At 49.7% G+C, this 8,838-nt stretch overlaps 1 protein-coding gene across 1 annotated transcript in view; it reads right to left on the reverse strand.

Annotated features, from left to right (window-relative positions):
- The window catches only part of myt1la (myelin transcription factor 1-like, a), a 30,769-nt gene extending 24,413 nt beyond the window's left edge, over positions 1–6,356 (reverse strand). Inside the window, 3 exon segments of the mRNA XM_055023037.1 lie at positions 5,170–5,269; positions 5,339–5,686; positions 6,117–6,356. The gene's annotated coding sequence lies outside the window, so the exon portion shown is untranslated.
- Between the last annotated feature and the right edge of the window lie 2,482 nt (positions 6,357–8,838).

The raw sequence follows: 8,838 nt of genomic DNA on the forward strand, positions 1-8,838 counted from the left end.
CACCAGGGATTCCTCCCTGAACTCTGTGTGTGTGTTAGCTACAGCTTCCTGCTGATTAATATTCAGTCCAACGCTCTGACTGTCTGCTACGACATGATGCAGCGCTCTGCTGCACACACACTTCATCAGGCATGTCACACACACTCACACACACACGCACACACACACACACACACACAGTCACACTCCATCAGGCAGAGCTGCCAGTTGAACTTTGAGGAGGAAATGTTCCTCCGCTGTGTTGCCCTCCCAGCCACTGGATGGCGCGAAATATAAAATGAAGTCGTGAAGAAGAAGAGTCATCATACTGGTGTAGAAGAAGAAAGAGGATGAAGAGAAAGATGACGCTACCATCAGACTCTCTGTTTCCAGCATTTTAACAACAAACGGATCAAAGTTCTTCTTTCTAGCTGCCAGAACTTCATCGCCATCTGCTGGGCTGCAGGACAAACTGCAGCCTCTATTAGCCCACCAGACCCAGAACCAGTCTGGACTGGGTACGGTTCTCTTCCTCCAGATTGTTGCTGGTCTGAATTGGCTGTCAGGGAGACGGGGCAGCAAAACCTGATGCCGGTTCTGGTCTGGAGATCGGGTACAATCAGTGTGGGTCCAGAGAAAGTTCTCCAGAACATTCGGGTTGAAATGTATGGAGGTTCTGGTCCAGAGAAACGCTGGAGGACAAGAGGAAATCTGGATCTAATTGGAATAATCTGAAGGGGGTTCGATACCCCAGAGTTTCCCCAGTAAAGCTGCTGACCCGGCGGGGGGTCCGCCGTGTTTTAGCATTAAAGACGTTAATTGGACAGGAAAAGTAAAAATATTACTGGCTGATTATGTTCCAGGAAAACATCTCCAGTGAAACAATATTTAAACCCACAGCTAGTCTTAAAAACAACAAATCAAAACTACAGTTAAAATGAATATCAATTATTTGCACTTGTGTTGAATCCACATTAAGTCGGCGGCTCCTTGGGGCCCCAGGGCTTCAGGGGCCGTCAATGATTATACTGTGACACAGAAACAGAAATGTAACATGTTGATTGAGATGACCAATGCTGCTGAATTTGATTGAATGGTTTCAACATCAATTCAAATATTGTTTAACATTTATGTAATATTATAAGGAGTTGGCAAGTTTACTTTGTAAGAGTTCAAAGAACAATATTCATAGTTAGATTGTTTTCTTACCATAGCAACAGTCTGACGCTGAGAGTTTAATCTTTGACGTTGAGCCGTTTGTTGACAAATACAAATTAATAAACTGTAATTAGAACTGATAGTTTTCAGGTTGGCCAGTTAATCTACTTTAATCTCCCAGATTAAATCCAACAGAAGCTGCTAGAGGTTCTGATGTTTTAGCAGCAAGAGGGGCCCAACAGTCAGGTTCTGCCCCAACAGTCAGGTTCTGCCCCAACAGTCAGGTTCTGCCCCAACAGTCAGGTTCTGCCCCAACAGTCAGGTTCTGCCCCAACAGTCAGGTTCTGCCCCAACAGTCAGGTTCTGCCCCAACAGTCAGGTTCTGCCCCACAGACAGGTTCTGCCCCAGTCAGGTTCTGCCCCAACAGTCAGGTTCTGCCCCACAGTCAGGTTCTGCCCCAGTCAGGTTCTGCCCCAACAGTCTGGTTCTGCCCAACAGTCAGGTTCTGCCCAACAGTCAGGTTCTGCCCCACAGTCAGGTTCTGCCCCACAGACAGGTTCTGCCCCAGTCAGGTTCTGCCCCAACAGTCAGGTTCTGCCCCACAGTCAGGTTCTGCCCCATCAGGTTCTGCCCCAACAGTCTGGTTCTGCCCCAACAGTCAGGTTCTGCCCAACAGTCAGGTTCTGCCCCAACAGTCAGGTTCTGCCCCACAGTCAGGTTCTGCCCAACAGTCAGGTTCTGCCCAACAGTCAGGTTCTGCCCCAACAGTCAGGTTCTGCCCCACAGTCAGGTTCTGCCCCAACAGTCAGGTTCTGCCCCAGTCAGGTTCTGCCCCAACAGTCTGGTTCTGCCCCAACAGTCAGGTTCTGCCCCAACAGTCAGGTTCTGCCCCACAGTCAGGTTCTGCCCCAACAGTCAGGTTCTGCCCCAACAGTCAGGTTCTGCCCCAACAGTCAGGTTCTGCCCCAACAGTCAGGTTCTGCCCAACAGTCAGGTTCTGCCCCAACAGTCAGGTTCTGCCCCAACAGTCAGGTTCTGCCCAACAGTCAGGTTCTGCCCCAACAGTCAGGTTCTGCCCCACAGTCAGGTTCTGCCCCAACAGTCAGGTTCTGCCCCAACAGTCAGGTTCTGCCCCAACAGTCAGGTTCTGCCCAACAGTCAGGTTCTGCCCAACAGTCAGGTTCTGCCCCAACAGTCAGGTTCTGCCCCACAGTCAGGTTCTGCCCCAGTCAGGTTCTGCCCCAACAGTCAGGTTCTGCCCCAGTCAGGTTCTGCCCCAACAGTCAGGTTCTGCCCCAACAGTCAGGTTCTGCCCAACAGTCAGGTTCTGCCCCACAGTCAGGTTCTGCCCCAACAGTCAGGTTCTGCCCCAACAGTCAGGTTCTGCCCCAACAGTCAGGTTCTGCCCCAACAGTCAGGTTCTGCCCCAACAGTCAGGTTCTGCCCCACAGTCAGGTTCTGCCCCACAGTCAGGTTCTGCCCCAACAGTCAGGTTCTGCCCCAACAGTCAGGTTCTGCCCCACAGTCAGGTTCTGCCCCACAGTCAGGTTCTGCCCCACAGTCAGGTTCTGCCCCACAGTCAGGTTCTGCCCAACAGTCAGGTTCTGCCCCAACAGTCAGGTTCTGCCCCAACAGTCAGGTTCTGCCCCAACAGTCAGGTTCTGCCCCACAGTCAGGTTCTGCCCCAGTCAGGTTCTACCCAACAGTCAGGTTCTGCCCCAACAGTCAGGTTCTGCCCCAGTCAGGTTCTGCCCCAGTCAGGTTCTGCCCCAACAGTCAGGTTCTGCCCCAACAGTCAGGTTCTGCCCCAGTCAGGTTCTGACCCACAGTCAGGTTCTGCCCCAACAGTCAGGTTCTGCCCCAACAGTCAGGTTCTGCCCCACAGTCAGGTTCTGCCCCAAAAGTCAGGTTCTGCCCCACAGTCAGGTTCTGCCCCAACAGTCAGGTTCTGCCCCAGTCAGGTTCTGCCCCAACAGTCAGGTTCTGCCCAACAGTCAGGTTCTGCCCCAAAGTCAGGTTCTGCCCCAACAGTCAGGTTCTGCCCCAACAGTCAGGTTCTGCCCCAACAGTCAGGTTCTGCCCCAACAGTCAGGTTCTGCCCCAGTCAGGTTCTGCCCCAACAGTCAGGTTCTGCCCAACAGTCAGGTTCTGCCCCAACAGTCAGGTTCTGCCCCAACAGTCAGGTTCTGCCCCAGTCAGGTTCTGCCCCAACAGTCAGGTTCTGCCCCAACAGTCAGGTTCTGCCCCAGTCAGGTTCTGCCCCAACAGTCAGGTTCTGCCCCAACAGTCAGGTTCTGCCCCGGGCCTCATGCAGCATTGGACCGGCCCTGCAGGATGAGTTCAACCTGCTGCACTGCAGATGAGCAACAAACAGATTTAATTCAATGCTGCTAATGTGGCTTTAGCAGCTCTAACATTTCTGTGTGTCGAGTTTTAATAGAGTCACAGAAACTGTTCTGGTTGCCTGAGTTTATGGGACAGTGGACAAAGCATTTGATATAGTTTGATGCTTCGAAACCAGAAAAATAAAACTCAAAACAATATAAAAGCAGTGAAGTGACCAGCAGGAGAACTGAAAGCTCCTCACCGCCTGAACCTGCATGATGAGGTTAGCGCTGGTTCGCTAACCGCTAACGCTAAGACCAACCGGGAACACAGACATGAACTTTACAGAGCAGACAGCGCCACCTGCTGGGCAGCGACATGAGAATGTTTTGTTCACAAAGATAAATCATCCTCACCGCTCCTCTGAAAGCGCAAAGACAAGTTATTCCTGCACGACCAGAGCTAACACAGCGGGTTTAAACTCTTACCTTAATCAAAAACTCTGGAAAGAAACATAATTCCTCACAGGGGATTGATGTAAATATCCATTCAGGTCAGTCTGTGTCCAGTCTGAGTGAAAGGAGGCGACCTGCACTGATTTAAACTTCAGAGATCAAGCCGCAGGGCTGCCAGGCTTGTGATGCACTGGGGAAACCCTGCCAACCTGGACCACTTCCTGGTGTTGGAGAAATGGACCCGGGAATCTGAACCGGTTCAAACGTTCAGCTTCATCACTGAACATGATGAAGCTGAACGACCAGTCAGACTCCAGCCTGGCCTGGTCTGGATCCTGACCACCAAATCTGTTCCTGATGTTCCAGAAAAACATCTGGAAGGCTCTCTGGCACAGGAAGTTCTCCTGCATCACTTCCTGTTTTTGCCACTGAAGAATTCTGCAGAGATTTCTCAATCAATAACCAGAACCCGGCTAGACTGACCCTGAACCAGGTGAACCTGACCACTGGTCCATCTGGAACTGGAAACATTCAGATCAGGAACCAGACATGCAGAACATTCTGGTCCAGAACCAGAACCACTGACTTCCCTCCCAGCATCAGGAATGAGCTCCAGACTGAGGAAACTCGGAAAGTTTTCTGGAACCAGATTCCTGAAGATGCCTCTGGCTTGAGACCCCAACCTGACCCGGTTCTGATCCAGATCAGCACAGAACCAGAACATTTCTCTCACATTTTTCAGACAGAGGAAGGCTGTTTCCATGGAAACCGGGCCGGGCGGGAATCGGCTGCGGGAAGTCGAGAGAATATCTGGACTAAATGACATCGGGATTTCATCTGGCAGCATCCCAGCTTCCCAACAGGATCGCCATGACAACCGGCAGGACCGTGAGGCATTCAGGGACCAGAGGAGACGTCGGGAATCACCAAAGCAGACTCTGCTGACCTGCAGATGGGATTCCAAGTGTGAATGACCGGACCAGCAGAGCGACATGAACGAATCATTCCAGAAAACCAGGATCTCCTGGAAAACTCCAGGATCTCCTGGAAAACTCCAGGATCTCCTGGAAAACGGTCGGAGCTGCTCGACATTCCCAAAGAAAACCGCCTGGAAAACTGCTGGCATCAGCTCAGGACAAACCCGGAATATTCCTGAGATTACCAGGAAATAATCCCAGCAGAATGGAACAAAGAAGAGACACCTGGACACAGACTGCTGCAGGAGCACGGAGCGGCGCTATGGAAACCTACAAGCTCTTCCTCCTCTCCTCTTCCTCTGGAGTCTGCAGCCTCTTTCTGTCAAGGTCTCCGCTCCACTCCGGATCCTTTGTGACGCTGGGCCATTCCTTCACTGGGGGGATGAGGATGCAGCAGATGAGGAGGATGAGGAGGATGAGGAGGAGGAAGAGGGAGTGTTTACCTCTCAGTCTCTGGATCTTCTCCTGTCTTTATGTGTCGAGGACGGCGCGCAGTCAGGAGGCGCATTCAGCCTTCCTCCTCCTCCTCCTCCTCACTGCTCCTGCATTGACTACAGCGTGCGCATCCTGTGAGCGTACCCCGTGAATGCGCGCGCATCCTGTGAGCGAGCCCCGTGAATGCGCGCGCATCCTGTGAGCGCGCCCCGGGAATGCGCGCGCATCCTGTGAGTCGTGTTGCCTCCTCTCTTTGTTCAGCTCTGAGCAGAAACTCCGCTGATCTTCAGCATCCTCTTCCTCAGCGACGTTCCAGATGCTGAATCCCCTCCGGAACCGGAAGGTTCTGATCAGGACTGGTTTACACAAATAGGCAGGTTTTTAATAACTGAAGAATGTTTAACCTTCAATAACACAAACATGATGATAATATTGAGTGGCGTTTATAAAGTTACTCAGTGGAAAATGAACAGAAATAATCTGGTCCTAACAGAAACAATGGAGGTTCATTTTTTTTGTCACATCTGAATCATGTTATTCATTCATTATAAAACATTTAAATACTCAACTAAAAGTTTAGTTTACCACCGAAATTCTTAATATTTAGTCACCAAAGTAAACTCAAGTATTTAGCTTATTTGGCTTGCTAACTAAATACTTCATTTGAAACTGTGACATTTATAGATAAATGAACAACATGGTGAAAATATAACTGCAAAATTAAACTCTTTTTTTTCTCCTGTGGCAGCCTAATTATTAACTGTTTGAGTAACAGATGAACCTTACTCCAGCCACTGGGCCAGCCGCTAGGCTAGCGGTTAGCCTAGCCGGCTACAGCTAGCTCCGGGCTAGCTGTAGCCGTTAGCTTGGTTTGAAGAAAAGCGGCGAGCGGACCCAGCTCAGTTCAGCTCAGCTCAGTTCCTTTTTCTGTCCTCTCTGCCTCCTTCCTACCATCGAAAACCGGCCTTCAGCTCTACAACGGTTACAATCAAAAATACACAAAAAAGATCTAGAAGAGTTCTTCGTCTTCTTCTGTGATCCTTTTCGGAGGTTGGCGAACAACGAAATTGGTGCACTACCGCCACTGGCTGGTTGGAGTGTGAACTGGAATCTCACTCGAGAATTAAAGATGATGAAATATTATCTGATGAATTATTTTACAGGTCAGTCACTTTTTCTGTTAAAAAAAAGTCCTAGCTCTCACCACACCCTCACCTCGCCCCACACTTGGCCACGCCCCTCAGCGTGTCATGGCTCCACCCTCTTTGAGAAACTGACCTCGCTGGGCCACAAAGGTTAGCTACACTTTAAGCTAACGATGTTTCATCAGGCCTGAGGTAAATCAAATCCATTGCAGGCCTCAGACCTGCTCTGCCTATTCCAGGACAGCAGATTCAAATGATTCAGTCCAGGTGTGGCAGAAGAGAAACAGCTGAAACCTGCAGGCCTGAGGACGCCGGCGACTTCTTCACAGCTTATCCTGAACTTATTCTGAGCGGAAGAGAGAAACGTTTCATTTTCCTGAAAGTTAAGAAAAGTTTAGTTTCAATGTTTTCATCTTCATCACAATCATCTGATCCCAGACGGTTCCGACCCGGTTGGATCAGAACCAGCAGCCTGCTGCTGTGTAGGTGTTGGGCTCCTGCAGCGTCCACCCGCTCACCCAAAGAAAGTCATTGCCGTGGCAATGAACCATACCCGCAGGCTCCCAGCTCCGTGTATGGGCGAGGAGCCGTGACCTTTGACCTGCAGGGTCTGCAGAAAGGTCTGGTATTGATTCAGAGTTTCTCTAAAGTTTCCGATCTGATTTATTCGTCTGGGAAACTAAAGAACTTTCCAGACAAAAGTTATCAGCCCTCTGCTAGTGGAACCAGTTACTCTGTTTCCCTCAGTAACGTTTTGGGAGTTTTTGTAGTTTTGACTGGTGCCCAGTTATTTGCTCCTCTGGTTGTTTGACTCATTTCAGTGAAGTGAGGAGTTTCTGGCCTTTAACTAGGCCATTTCAGGACATTTGTAGGATATTGTTGAGTTTTGGCTCAGTGCTGTGCTTCAGTCCAGGCTTTCCTCTCATGTTCCTGCAGCTTCTGATACAGGAGCCGTCATGGCAGGTGATCGACCAATCAGAAGAGGATTTGATATTTATTTCTACAGTCAATAGTAAAACAGATTTGTTTTCCAATTTATTCCTTCAACCATCATGTTGGTAAACTCTGACTATGACCAAGTTAACCTGTACAATAGTTATTTAATCATGGATTCATTTATATATTTGTATTTATTTATTTACTACCAATCACAGAAGTGATGAATGACAAATCAGAGGCGAGGAAGAGGAGCTTATGATGAAGCTCTTTGCTGGCTCCGCCCCCTTTCCTCATCACCTGTTCCTCAGGTAAAGACCACTGAAGGTTCCAGGTCAACAGAACACGCTGCAGTACCGCTGCCGGCCACCAGGGGGGCAAAACAGCAGCAATAATTCATGAGCCAATTTTCTCCTTCCGGTTCTGGAAAGAAACCGGATCTGGTTTTTATTTTGATATTAATAAAGAATAAAATCTAAATATGTCAAATAAAACACGATAGAAGTGGAACATTTTAATAATAATAATAATTAGTGATTCCAATATTAAAACATAATGAGAAATATTTTAATAATAACACTCAGTGTTTGGAGCAGAGCAGCTGCCTGTTAGTATGCAGCTCAGGACTGCAGCTCAGGACTGCAGCAGGCTGACGCCCAGAGAGCCGCGCTGCATCCCAACATGCTGCTGTTCCTCCCACTGAGGCTGCTGCTGGGAGGACTGGTCTGATCTGGGCCAAAACCAGCCTCCAACTGGGAGAATCGGCCATGGTGCATTCACTGACCTGCTGGATCCTGTCAGCGTCAGATAAAGATCTTTTCCTTCCCAGCGCCGGCTTGGTCCCTGTTGTCATGGAAACAGCCGTCTGTGACATCATGCTCATGTCAGAAGGTTCTGGACCTGCTGAGGCAGTCGTGTCCAAACGGAGATGCTTAGAACTGCGGAGCAGGCCTCCATCTCTCCTGGCTCTGCAGATGAGGTGGGAAGTTCTACAGAACTCCGGTCCGGTTCCTCCGGCCCAGTCTGACCCAATGTGCAAAGTTTTTTTTCTCCGAATGTTCTGGAGCAGAGTTCTGATTCTACCGCCTTGGTTCCCTCCAGCTGCAGAGCTAATGAGCCGCTGAAGTGTTGACCTTTGACCCCGCAGCGTGTGCCGCTGCTGGCGGGATTGTGGCTACCCGCACTGGCCAGCAGGCAGAGGGCAGAGGTCAGAGGTCAGGGGAGGCTCTGCCTCAGCCTGCTGCTGCCAGAGAGTTTTCCGAGCTGAACTGAGCGAGGTCAGAGTTCAGACACAAACAGATTTATGAAATATAAAAGTTATTTCTAAACAAACTGACAGAAACAAACTTCTTTGTCCAGTCATCATCACTCCAAGCTGAATCTGCCAGCAGTATGAATACTTATGATCCTAGCTGCTCACTAAACTA

Source organism: Poeciliopsis prolifica, unplaced genomic scaffold (genome assembly GCF_027474105.1).
Source record: "Poeciliopsis prolifica strain line A6 unplaced genomic scaffold, Auburn_PproV2 SCAFFOLD094, whole genome shotgun sequence".
In the NCBI taxonomy this organism is placed as follows: Eukaryota; Metazoa; Chordata; class Actinopteri; order Cyprinodontiformes; family Poeciliidae; genus Poeciliopsis; species Poeciliopsis prolifica.